The sequence below is a fragment of the Ovis canadensis genome, chromosome 26 (genome assembly GCF_042477335.2).
Source record: "Ovis canadensis isolate MfBH-ARS-UI-01 breed Bighorn chromosome 26, ARS-UI_OviCan_v2, whole genome shotgun sequence".
Classification (NCBI taxonomy): Eukaryota; Metazoa; Chordata; class Mammalia; order Artiodactyla; family Bovidae; genus Ovis; species Ovis canadensis.
In genome coordinates this window covers 29,359,054-29,372,229 of record NC_091270.1, presented here as the reverse complement: position 1 = coordinate 29,372,229, position 13,176 = coordinate 29,359,054, and positions in this window count along the sequence as shown.

Below are 13,176 nucleotides of genomic sequence, written 5' to 3'. Positions count from 1 at the left end.
GGAAGGAGATGCAAGAGACGCGGGTTCGATCCCTGGGTTGGGAGGATCCGCTGGAGGAGGGCATGGCAACCCACTCCAGTATCCTCGCCTGGAGAATCTCACGGACAGAGGAGCCGGGCCGGCTACAGTCCATAGAGTCAGGCAGTCGGGCATGAGTGAAGCGACAGCGTGCGCACATGTCATTGTTACGTCACATCTGTGAATATGCCTAGGGGTTAGTATCCTGGGCAGTCAGCCCTCCGTGATCATGGATTCCACATATGCAGGTTTAACCAACCTCAGATCAAAAATATTCGAGAAAAAAATCCAGAAAGTTCTTAAAAGCAAAAGTTGAATTTACCATGTCCGTTTATTTCCGGGCAGATCCCTATTTACCGTGTTCTGCAGGTACTGCGTTTCTTACGTATGGAAGGTTTGGGCAACGCTTGTTGGAGCAAGTCTATCAGCACCATTTCTTCAATGGCATCTGCTCACTTCATATTTCTGTGTCACGTTTTGATAATTCTCACAATATATTAAGCTTCTTTATTAATGTTTATTATGGTGATCCGTGATCTTTGAGGTTACTGTTGCAAAAAGAATATAACTCACTGAAGATTCTGATGATGGTTAGCATTTTTAGCAGTTAAGTATTTTTTGATTAAGGTATATGCATTTTTTGGCATAATGCTGTTGCACACAATAAACTGTAGTATAGTGTAAACATAACTTTTATATGCACATAGAAACTCAAAAATGCACATGACTTGATTTATTGTGATACTTGCTTTATTGCAGTGGTGTGGGACAAACCCTAACTACCTCTGAGGTCTTGCCTATATGTAGGTTTATATTGTATTTACAACTATTTACTTAGGTATGATAAATGATCTAGAGAGGACTTAAAATATACAGAGGATATTCATGGGTTATATGCAAATACTGTGCCATTTTATTTAAGGGACTTGAGCACCCATGGATTTGGGATCCGTGGGGGTCCTGGGACCAATCCCCTAGGATACCAAGGAATGACTGTAGTGCATATAATTTATTTAATTTTGATACTGTCTTATATTTTGTCCCATTTGATTACATTTTTAGTGAAAATAATTTTTTTTTTCATTTCCTTCTTGGGAGGAGATTAACAGGGAGGATCCTTGCTAGAAAGGAAGCACGTCTTTTGACAGTCTGGTGGGTGGTGTTTGTGGTGGCGATCGCCCACGGGTGGGTATATAAAGTGTCCACGTGTAGACCACGTTGCTGAACTTCCTGGTGACTGGAGTGCACGTAATTCCATGTTAGTTTCCCGCATCACTGTAGGAACGGTGGAATCTTCTGTCCAGAGAGCTCGGCAGGTATCAGCACTCCAGTTAATAGGCGTGTGCTTTGAGCTGTTGCCTTTGGGAATGGCGCTCCAGAAGGAAGGCGTCTCGAGCCTTCTCTTGCCTTGCAGGCTCGGCTGGGTAATTGTGAATGGAGGCTGATTTGGAGGCAGTGTTGCTGCCTGTCATGGGTAATAAATGACAATAGGGAAACCATCTTTCACGGAACTGTTGGTAGGAGAACTCCATTTAAAAGGCAAAATTTCTCAGGGAAATGATAGGAACTCCATTTCCCTGACACATTTTGTGCTCTCTCTTCCTTTTTCAAAGAGTCTATCCTTAGAGACTTATGAAGCCCAACAAGATCCAGCAGTGGAAGTGATCGGAGATATTAGCCATTTCCTTCTTAATTAAAAATGAAGCAAAATAAGGAAACAAGCATAAAAAGAAAGGTTGAGAAGAGCTTGAATAAAAATGTAGGCTTGTATGACCAGTATCTACACTTCCTCTGTGCCTCTAGAGGAAGCAGGGTTTTGTGGGGTTTTTTGAACATGCTTATTTCTTGCATTTAATTTTTTTTTTTTTTTTTGCCAAGCAATGCAGCACACAGGATCTTAGTTCCCTGGCCAGGAATCAAACCTGCACCCTTTACAGTGAAAGCAGCGAGTGTTAACCACTGGACCACCAGGGAAGTCCCGAGGCATAAGTTTTGATCTTCTAACGTCCATATCCACCTGAGGATTAAAAATATTTGGGTTGGAGAATTGACTGTTGTAATAGGAAAGCCTTAGAGTGCAGGGCAGGTAGTTTTCCTCTTGGTGATGCTGGTGAGATGTTTTCACACTCACAGTTCACTTGTTGTTGTTTTTTAAACTAAGGTTACTCTGAAAGTGGTAGATTCTGCAAATCATCAGTCAGGAGGGCGGCCTTTAAACTCTGTGGGAGGACCAGGCTCTCTCTCAGTGAGAAGGTCTGTGCTCTGCTCAGTTCTGGGAACCATGGTGATGAGAGGTTAGCATTGGCAGAAGCTGGCAAAGCAACTCTGGGCCACAGTCTTGGAGTTGGGACCACATTTATCCCATGAAGGGTGCCCAAGAATTCTGGAAAGACCTGGAGCTGGTTCCATTTTTCAGAATTGTTGTTCAGTTCAGTTCAGTCACTCAGTCATGTCCGACTCTTTGTGACCCCATGAATCGAAGCACGCCAGGCCTCCCTGTCCATCACCAACTCCCGGAGTCCACCCAAACCCATGTCCATCGAGTCAGTGATGCCATCCAACCATCTTATCCTCTGTCATCCCCTTCTCCTTCTGCCCTCAATCTTACCCAGCATCAGGGTCTTTTCCAATGAGTCAGCTCTTCACATCAGGTGGCCAAAACATTGGAGTTTCAGCTTCAACATCAGTCCTTCCAATGAACACCCAGGACTGATCTCCTTTAGGATGGACTGGTTGGATCTCCTTGCAGTCCAAGGGACTCTCAAGAGTCTTCTTCAACACCACAGTTCAAAAGCATCGATTCTTCGGTGCTCAGCTTTCTTCACAGTCCAACTCTCACATCCATGCATGACTACTGGAAAAACCATAGCCTTGACTAGACGGACCTTTGTTGGCAAAGTAATGTCTCTGCTTTTTAATATGCTGTCTAGGTTGGTCATAACTTGCCTTCCAAGGAGTAAGCATCTTTCATGGCTACAATCACCATCTGCAGAATTGTTGGAAGGGGGCTAAAAGCCATTGATTTGTGAGACTAGATCAATCTCCAAATCATTATTGAGGTGCCTAACCAAATATCAGGGCTTATCAGGTAGCTCAGTTGTAAAGAATCCTACCAATGCAGGAGACTCAGGTTCAATCCCTGGGTCAGGAAGATCCCCTGGAGAAGGGCATGGCTCCCCACTCCAGTATTCTTGCCTGGGAAGTCCCACGGGCAGAGGAGACTGGTGGGCTGCAGTCCACAGGGTCTCAAAAGAGTTGATGTAACTGAGCATGCAACCAAGTGTTCAGTGGGTTCTCCAGTGCTTCCTCGTTCAGAGTCAGAGAAGGTATAGGCTTGTTAGAGGAAGCCCAGCTCTGCCGAGCTCAGGCTAAAGAACACTCTCCACCTGCCAGAGCCATGTGAACGTGACCTGCGGTTAATTTTTTCTGGATCAAGCTGTCTGAAGTGTCCACATCCATGTGAATAAGGCCAGTGGGGAGATGGCTGGGGTCACAAGTGTCTGCAGGTTCCTGGCTCTAACTGCACTTCCAAAGTCAGATATTTTAAAAGATTTTTAAGGTCCTTCATTAATTTAAATTGTGTTCAGTATTTCCAAAGAAAATTGGAGCAGAGTTCTGTACACCACCTGCTCCCCTCTCAGCAAGGGGATTACTAGGTGGAAACCACAGCTCCAGGCCTGGACCCTGAAGAAGATGCTGCTCTTAATTTTAGAGGCCAGCAGCCAAGTAAATTCTTCCTACCTGCCCTGGACTCCCTCCTGAAGCCCAGGCCATATCATTACCTGCCAGCTGCTAGTCTTTTCTATTTTTAAATACATTTTACAGTGTAAAATATACATAACATAAAATTGACCATCTTAACCATTTTCAAGCATACAGTTCAGTGATAGCTAAAAACATTCACATTTTTTGAGCGCCCATCAGCAGCATCCAGACCCAGAAGTCTTTTTATTTACAAAACAGGAACTCGGGACTTCCTGGGTGCGCCAGCGGCTAAGACTCTGCACTCCCAATGCAGGGGACCTGGGATCGATCCCTGGTCAAGGAACTAGATCCCACATGCTGCAGAGAAGATGGAAGATCCTGGTGCTTCAACTAAGACCTGGTGCAGCCAAATAAAATATAAGTAATAAAAAAATCTGAAACTCTTGTGTCCACTGAATACTAACTCCCCATTCCCCTCTTCCCTCAGCCCCTGGCAACCAGCATTCTGCTTTCTGTCTCTGAATTTGACTATTCCAGGTAACCTCCTAGAAGTGGGATCATACAGAATTTTTTTTCTCGTGACTGGCTTATTTCACCAAGTGTAGTATCCAAGGTTTATCCATACTGCAACACGTGTCAGAGCTTCCTTCCTCTTGAAAGCTGAATGATATACTCCATCACACACCACATTGTGTTTCTCCATGTCTGTTAATGGACTCTTACATTGTTCCCACCTTTTCCGCCATCTTCTTTTGAATGTCTAATGATCCTTTCCAACCTGGCATTGTCCACATGGGTTCTGGACTGCCTCCCTTCCTACACAGGTCACCCAGATGTCCTAGAATATTCCTCATATATATATATATATGTATATGTATATATGTATATCTATATATGTATGTATATATATGTGTATGTATATATATGTGTATATATATATATATATATTTTTTTTTTTTTTCCTATAAGCCAGCCTATTTTTTTTTGGCCACATTGTGAGGCATGCTGGATCTTAATTCCTTGACCAGGGGTCGAACCCGAGGCTCTCTGCAGTGGAAGCTCGAAGTCTTAACCACAGTTCAGTTCAGTTGCTCAGTCATGTCTGACTATTTGCAACCCCATGAATCACAGCACCCATCACCAACTCCTGGAGTTCACCCAAACTCATGTGCCTCGAGTCGGTAATGCCACCCAGCCATCTCATCCTCTGTCATCCCCTTCTCCTCCTGCCCCCAATCCCTCCCAGCATCAGAGTCTTTTCCAATGAGTCAACTCTTCACATGAGGTGGCCAAAGTACTGGAGTTTCAGCATCAGTCCTTCCAATGAACACCCAGGACTGATCTCCTTTAGGATGGACTGGTTGGATCTCCTTGCAGTCCAAGGGACTCTCAAGAGTCTTACCCAACACCATAGTTCAAAGGCATCAATTCTTTGGGGCTCAGCCTTCTTCACAGTCCAACTCTCACATCCATACATGACCACTGGAAAAACCATAACCTTGACTAGATGGACCTTTGTTGGCAAAGTAATGTCTCTGCTTTTGAATATGCTATCTAAGTTGGTCATAACTTCCCTTCCAAGGAGTAAGTGTCTTTTAATTTCACAGCTGCAATCACCATCTGCAGTGATTTTGGAGCCCAAAAAAACAAAGTCTGACACTGTTTCCACTGTTTCCCCATCTATTTCCCATAAAGTGATGGGACCAGATGCCATGATCTTAGTTTTCTGAATGTTGAGCCTTAAGCCAACTTTTTCACTCTCCTCTTTCACTTTCATCAAGAGGCTTTTTAGTTCCTCTTCACTTTCTGCCATAAGGGTGGTGTCATCTGCATATCTGAGGTTATTGATATTTCTCCCAGCAATCTTGATTCCAGCTTGTGCTTCTTCCAGCCCAGCGTTTCTCATGATGTACTCTGCATAGAAGTTAAATAAGCAGGGTGACGATATACAGCCTTGACGTACTCCTTTCCCTATTTGGAACCAGTCTGTTGTTCCATGTCCAGTTCTAACTGTTGCTTCCTGATCTGCATATAGGTTTCTCAAGACGCAGGTCAGGTGGTCTGGGATTCCCATCTCTTTCAGAATTTCCCACAGTTTATTGTGATCCACAATATACTGTTTATTAATAAAGTTTATTTTAATAAATAACGTTTACTGTGTCAAAGACTTTGGCATAGTCAATAGAGCAGAAATAGATGTTTTTCTGAAACTCTCTTGCTTTTTTGATGATCCAGCGGATGCTGGCAGTTTGATCTCTGGTTCCTCTGCCTTTTTTGTCTTAACCACTGGACCACCCTAAACCAGGCTCTTATAATGCATCCTCTGCCCACACACAACTTTCTATGTCTCTTTCAAGACTGCACAGGAATCCTGCGCTGTCTGTTTAGTCTCCCCTGGCCTTCCCCAGCTGGGAGCGATCTGTGTCTTCTCTGCAATCCTACAGCACTTATCGTCAGCAACAATCTTTTTGGCAGTGAATCGTGCACTGTTTTATGACATCTCTTCTACCGTCTAGAACTGTTATGGAGACGTTTCGTTTACCTTTTCACCGTGATCGCTTCCTGTTCTAACTAGATGATTAACTCCACTGGAGCGTGTCTTGTTTCTCTGTGCCCACTGCCTCCCGTCGCACTCACATCGTTGCATTGTACCTGGCACAGATGTATTTAATACACGTTTAACATTTCCATTTAAAAGTTATGACCCTGATTGCACTTTAATTCAGTGAAGGAGCTGATCAGAAGCCAACTTCCTAAATTAGTTTTGCCACGCTGATTTCCTCGTGACCATCTTGAAAAAATATGATCACACGGAATGCAAGAGAAAGAAATCTTCCTGTTAGCGTCCAGGGTTAATGGGCCCATTTATCTTTGAGAGAGAAGGGCGATAACAATTTAAATGTCTTATTTTTAACTTCTGTGTTTCAGTTAAAGCATTCTTATACATGGTTTTGGATTAAGAAGCTGGCAGTAATGTATGCTTTTGGCAGGACCTCAGAGATGATGTTTCCATGTAAACCCATCTGATTAGAGGATGCCTTGATCTTATTGGGTCTTAAATCACTTATAGGATCCTTACTGTTGAGGGATGCTTTATTTTACCTTTTATTAATGAAGACTGTTACATCTTTGGTATTGTTAAAAATGCCATTCGGTCCAGGTTTTGGATGGGTGTTTTGGTATTGAATGGCTTCCTCTGCACACCGATGTGGCATGCAGCCTTTTGTATTTATTCTCCTGCCTTTCTCTCATTTTTCCGGAATAAGCAGGCATCAGTAATATACGAAGCTATAAGGGACAGACACCTGGCTCTCAGTGGCTTAAACAAATAATTTATTTTTCTCACGTAATAACTGTATCTGCTGGAGTGGATTCAGCTGCTCAAAGATCTGGGCTTTCTTTTATTTTTTACTTGGCTAACTTTAGCATTATTTCTTAAGGCTTTTTTTGTCAAGCTCCAAGCATCCTCATTAAGTACAAAATGAGAAGATGGGAGGGGGAGTGAACAAGAGACTTCTCCCCTCTTGCCTGTCCTTTTCATCAGGAAAGCAGAAACTTCCCCTGAAGCTCCCAGCAGATACTCCCTTCTGTCTCACCGGCCACATGTATGACTCAGGGCTCCCTTAGCACCAAGGGAGGCTGTCTGGGTACTTCCATTCCTGTTTTGTTATTGCAGTTGATCCTTTAGAAATATAATGATACCACATTAGAAATTAAAACAAATTTTAAAAATGTTTTAATTCATTTAAAATAACAACGATCTCTTTACATGCTAACATAAATAACATACTTTTGTGAAAATAACTCTTTTTCCAGAACAACAAAAAGTATTTTTTGAAAAGACTAACATGGTCTTACATTTTTGCAACTCTTTTAAAAAAGTATATTTTTCCAACTCTTTTAAATATCTGGCTTAATAGCAAACGGATTGTCAATTCTGTGAGTGCTCTTTATTTGCTGTGATACATTACCTTGTTGGAAATGCATGAAGGAAATCAGGCTACATGCAGGTAGTTAGTTAGAAAAGGGCAGGCAGATTTCCCTGGTGGTCCAGGGGTTAAGACTCTGCACTTCCAAAGCAAGGAGCATGGGTTTGATCCCTGGTTAGGGAACTAAGATCCCGCTTGCTGCACAGTGAGGCCAATTTTTTTTTTTTAATTAAAAAAAGAAAAAGGAAGACTCTTTTAGTAGCCTTAAAAAAAAAAAACAAACCTACAAATACTCTTCTTTGGTACCACACCACAACTTGATGAGTGATAGTTTCTTAGAGCATAGCTTCTGTGTAAAATCTGAAATCATGACAGTGACCACTTCCTGTCATCTTACATTGGACTCCATGGGTCTGTCTGGTGCTTTGAATTGATGTTTTACTCCTGTGTGCTCTTATAACATGCCTTGGTCACTGGGAAAATCCTGGCTCTCTGAGTTATGAAGACCTTCCACGTGTTGTCTGTATGATACAGTATCCAGAATCAAGTTTGTAAAGATTACAACTGATCTCATGAGAAAGTTCCTCTAAGTATCGGAAAGTTGTCAAACTCACAGTGCCAGATATCAAGTTTTTGTTGTGTTCAGTTGCTCAGTCATGTCCAACTCTGCGACCCCATGGACTGCAGGTTTCTCTGTCCTTCCGTAACTCCTGGAGATTGCTCAAACTCATGTGCATTGAGTTGGTGATCCCAACGACAGTTGTCCTCTGTCGTCCCCTTCTCCTCCCGCCTTCAATCTTTCCCAGCATCAGGGTCTTTTCTAATGAGTCGCCTCTTTGAATCAGTGGCCAAAGTATTGGAGCTTCAGCTTCAGCGTCAGTCCTTCCAATGAATATTCAGGGTTGATCTCCTTTAGGATGAACTAGTTGGATCTCCTTGCAGTCCAAGGGACTCTCAAAAGAGTCTTCTCTAGCATCACAGTTCAAAAGCATCAGTTCTTCTGCTGAAACTTTTATCTTTTCGTTTTCCTTGATGCCCTGAGTTCTAGTGATGACCAGAACCACCTTCTGGAAGCTTGTTTCTTACTTCCTTTTCATTGAGTGAGGACACGTGGTTCTGTCTAACCCCTGATCAGGCTGGCTGGCCATCTTCTCAGTGGAGCTGGTGCTTTTAATTACCTGCAGCAGCCCTTGAGGAGGGGATCAGTGACAGGGCCTCACCTCTTGAACAGCACATGTTGGCAGCACTGATAATCGCGGCTGGTTAGAGCTGGGACTAATGAGGCCAAGGTCATGGACTCGGTCCTGAGGCCCAGGTAGCCGGGCCACCTCCAAACTGTCCCCCTTGGCCGGTTAGCTGCCTTGCAGATGCTCCCCGCCTTCTGGATAGGGGCCAGGGAGGCGCCAGCCAGCAGCCAGCAAGGGCTCCTTTTGTTTAAAACCAAGCAAAATAAAAGCAGGGTCTCTAATGTACCACCCCCTGTGATCCTTCTCTAGGAATATCAGACTTAATTATTTACATTTAATTTGTTAGCCATTGGGTGGTTAATTTTTTAAAAACCCGATGATTTATTAGCACTCTGATAATAAGCAACATTTAATATCTATTAATGAGAGTTCATATGGATCAGCGATTTAATTTTCTTAATAAAATGAATCAGGAAAGTATTGTTTAGGAGCCACTCCATACTGTGAGCAGGCTCTCTGCGTGTGTTGTGACCTGGATTTGTTTTGTGAGCCAGAAATGGAGGGGAAGATGAAGGCGATTGCAGTACCTCCACCAGCTGGCTTCTAAGATCGAAGCCTGGTGGGGCGAGAGGACAGTTTTCACGTGGCTCACAAATATCACAGACTAATGCCGTGGAAGCTCGCTGTCTCCCCTCACCTCTCTTTTCCACTGTATCCGGGATGATGCTCAGGCTGACCCCACATCACACTGAGGAAAAAAGGGAGGAAGGTGCAAACTGGCTCCAGAAACATGCTCGACAAAAACGCACCCGTAAATTAAGACAGGGCTCGCCTGGTGGCTCAGTGGCAAAGCATCAGCCTGCAAATGCAGGAGACATGTTTGATCCCTGGGTCAGGAAGATTCCCCCAGAGAAGGAAATGCCTACCCATTCCAGTATTCTTGCCTGGGGAATTCCAAGGACAGCCGAGCTCGCTGGGCTACAGTCTGTGGGGTCGCAAAAGAGTCAGACATGACTGAGCAACTAAACAACAACAACAGACACAACCTTGTAAAGCAATTATTCTCCAGTTTAAAAGAAAAAACAGCACCTGTAAATAAATCCAGCACTTCCCTGCCAAATATGAGTGTCAGTCTTCACTGCACGCTTAGATTAAGCAGCTATCTGGAGGGAAAGTTCCACAGTGCAGGTCCAGCTTGTGAAATTCAGAGGAAAGAGGTGTAGAGCAGGACTGTGACATGTGCTTGCCCCCCCAAACCCCACCCCCCAAAAAACCCTGGGAGCTCTTTACCCAACAGCAACAGCGCCCTGACTTGAAAGCATCACCGCATACTCTCACTGAGTAATAGGTGCCTGGCACGATTAGGATTCCATCGGGTGCGTCTCTCCCATCAGGAAACATTTGGGTTTTGGTCTTTGGGGTCGTAGGCGGGGAGGAGCCACGGACGTGGAGGTCTGGGCGTGAGCTCCCGTCTCTGTAGCCTGGACGCTGTATCAGAACAGTCAGTCCCCGACCCCTCCATGCCGCCTGGGGAACCTGCTTTAGTTGAGTCAAGGATTGGTTGACTCAGTCTCCCGCGGTGATGCGCGTGAACTTGGTGCTTCTGAACAGTGGACTTGCTTTGGCCCAATTAGGACGCCAGCCGGAGCCTCGTGCGCAGGCAGCCGCGGTCCGCGCCGTCTGGTGCTTTTCCAACTTGCTTCCGCGCGATCACAGCGCTGAGCCGGGATGATGTTTCAATTTAGACTCCCGCTCAGTCAGGAACCCTTGCGAGCCTCATTGTCTGGGAGCGGGCGCCCTGCCTGCTCCCGCTCTCTCGTCCAGCCTGTCCTCTTTTGGACACGGCCGGGACATTGCTCACGGGCCAAGTGAGTTGTTAGTGTCCCCGGGCTGCGGTTGGCACCCTTCCACTCTCACACGAGCCGCAGAGGCTTTCCAAGGGAAGAGCTCAGACTCTTGAAACGCCAGCGCGGTGCCCGTGTGCTTGGATCCCCAGGGTGCCCTGAGAATCCGCCTCCTGTGGGTGAGCAGCCTCCCACAATTGTTGCTAAAGAACATTAGTGTTTACAGTCATCTGTTCTCCAACTGTCCACCTACCCGGGCTTCTACAGCTTTAGAGGTAGACACCCCGGATGAGAATGCAGGCTTCCCAAATGTAAACTATAGACGTTAATTCATAATCATTTATCAGTATTGGATTATCATTTATAGCGAATGTCACACTAATGCACGATAATAATAGCTGAGTTGTGTATGTGTGTGTATGTTGTAGGGGGAGAGAATTTAACTACCCAGGGTAGTTAAAATAGAGACAGAAAATAGAATGGTGGTTGGAGGCTCAGATGGTCAAGAGTCTGCAATGTGTGAGACCTGGGTTCCATCCCTGGGTTGGGAAGATTCCCCTGGAGGAGGGCGTGGCAACCCACTCCAGTACTCTTGCCTGGAGAATCCCCGTGGACAGAGGAACCTACCTGGGGGGCTGCAGTCCATGGGACACGACTGAGTTGGTACACGACTGAGCAACTAGGCACATATATACTCAGGGGCTGGGGGCCCGGAGTGTAGGAAGGTTTTTCAGTGGACACAGCCTCGGTTTTGCAAGATGAAAAAGTTCTGGAGCATGCTGGATGCATACTGGTGTGAACACACTTCACACTACTGAACTGTGCACTTAGCCAGATCAAGATGGTCAGTTTTATGGTACTCGTGTTTTACAGTGATGAAAAATAAAAGCAAAACAGCTGCCACACCCCCGGAGTACTCACCAGGGCCACATCGTGAATGTGCTCATCATTTGGGGTGAACTTCTGAGCTGCCCCCCACCACCACCACCTTGCGTCTCTCAGCAGGCACTTGGTGCCCAGCCATCCTTACTCTTAACTCAAGAATCCAAGGAAGCACATACTCAGCTTCCTGTTTTATGTCTGGATTTCTCCACCTGAGGGTCTCAGACTCTCTCAGGAGGACGATCCTGCTTCATCCAGCTCCCTAGGCCCCTGCAATGCAGAGCACCATCCCCAGGAACGACCCTTTCACCCCAGGCTCGGGAAGATTTCTCACCCTTGTGACATAAATGAGATTTTAACACAACTGTGTGGGGGAACCTGGGCTTGCCCTGGACCATGTATTCTCAAGAATTCGAGGCAGAGCCGAATTTCTATTATCACTCAGTAATTGGAGTTTCGCAGGCTCGGGATTACTGCTAATGGAAAGCAAATGGGCTAAGAATCAAGAAATAAGCACTTGAACAGCCAGTGCCACTCAGTATAAGCGAAGAGGCTATTATGGCACTTTATGTGGATAGAGATCGTCATTTGTAGCAAGATTTGCAAAACCCCTCACCACCCCAGAGACACGAAGCCCCACTAGGCAGTCCAGCGGCCCTGCCCTGCCTGCCGGGAGCAGCTGAGTGACCACTCAGGTGGGAAGCCCTCGTCTCCAGGGCAGCTGGCTGCCCAGGGCCTGGCATGCCTCCTGGGAAGAGGAGAGATTTAATTTTGCTTTTTCTCTCTGTCTGGTACCCAAGCCAATGGGCTTCCCTTGTGGCTCAGCTGGTAAAGAATCCACCTGCAGTGCAGGAGACCTGGGTTCAATTCCTGGGTTGGGAAGATCCCCTGGAGAAGGGAAAGGTCACCCCCTCCAGTATTCTGGCCTGGAGAACTCCATAGAGGGTTGCAAAGAGTAGGACACGACTGAGCGGCTTTCCGTCACTTGCTCTCTGTCTGGTACCCAAACCTCAGAGAAGCCCCCAGGGCCCAGAGCCCTTGCGTTTGCCCCTCCCCAGGGTCCCTCAGCCTTGTTGCCCCCCTCTGCCCAGAGAACAGGCAGTGACAGGCCTGGGATGGGGTCCCGCAGCGAGGAGCCCCGAACGGCGACTCTTGACCCCAGGAGAGGGAAGTGGCTGTACAGAGTGACATTTCCCAGGGTGTGCTGACCCCTGGTCTCCGGGCTCTTCTTGCCCTTTCTCCTCCTCCTCCGAGTGTCAGCCCCGGCATCCATTGACATGAGGGCTCGCTTCTCCGCAGATCACGGCCACCCCCTTCCTAGTTGCTAAAAGGCAATTTAATATGCAGAAGCTCTGCTAGAATGGCATTAGGTTGTGACATGAGGAGATGGGAAAAAAAAAAAAGCAACCTAAGCCCACACTCTGCCCTTCAGTCGTCCTCCTGAGCCTGCCTGGCCGTTGCCCAAGGACGGAGCGGCTGTGCTGGGGCTCCACCGGCAGGAGGGACACAGGCCGGTTCAGCGGTCGGCCGAAGGCTGTCAGGGCTTGAGGGAGTTCTCAAGTTCAAGTTGGTCCCAGGGCTGCAGGGGCCCGGGTTATCGCTCCCTGGGGC